Below are 786 nucleotides of genomic sequence, written 5' to 3'. Positions count from 1 at the left end.
ACGACAATGTTTCTAAGATTATTTATTCAAATCGATATTGCATTATCAAAAGGTGTAACACGCTGTTAAAAATTTGCCGTAAAAAATCCTGGAATAAATTGTCAGGATTTACCGTTTTAAAAACGAAAGTAATGATGTAAAGTATTGATATTACGGTCACCAACCCGTGAAAGATAATAGCAAAAGTAGGGTAAAGTTACGGTCTCATGTATTTTACTGAAATGCGGCAGAGAACTATATTTTTACGGATAGTATACGATAAAAATAATGTTTTTTTGGCTTTAAATGTACGTCATTTTGAACTTGGGTCCAGATAAAAAGAATATTTAGATTTAAAGCCGTGGACGACACTGTTTTGAATATTATTGATTTAAATCAACATGGTTGTGGTGGCCTGGTGGTAGCGTCCTTGCCTGGTAATTGCCGGCCTGGGGTTTGAGTCTCGCTCAAACTCGTTAAGTTCCTCTGGTCGCTGCAACCTCACCATCCTTGTGAGCTAAGGATGGGGGATTTAGAGGAGCCTATAGGTCTATCTGCTGAGACATCGTCAGCCATTGCCTGGCCCTCATTGGTCCTAGCTTGAATGTAGAGTGGGCTTGGGCGCTGATCATTTGTAATATGGTCAGTCTCTGGGGCATTGTCCTGCTAGATAGGGCAGTGCCAATGTCCCTTGCCTCTGCCATTAATGAGCGGCCTTTAAACCTTTAAAGTTGCATTATCAAAAGGTGTAAAGCACTCATTTTGATCTAGGGTCCAGATAAGATGAAATAATGAAATGAAGATTGT

Source organism: Palaemon carinicauda, chromosome 8 (assembly GCF_036898095.1).
Source record: "Palaemon carinicauda isolate YSFRI2023 chromosome 8, ASM3689809v2, whole genome shotgun sequence".
In the NCBI taxonomy this organism is placed as follows: Eukaryota; Metazoa; Arthropoda; class Malacostraca; order Decapoda; family Palaemonidae; genus Palaemon; species Palaemon carinicauda.
The sequence above is the reverse complement of the archived record's forward strand: the minus strand, read 5'-3'. Positions refer to the sequence as shown.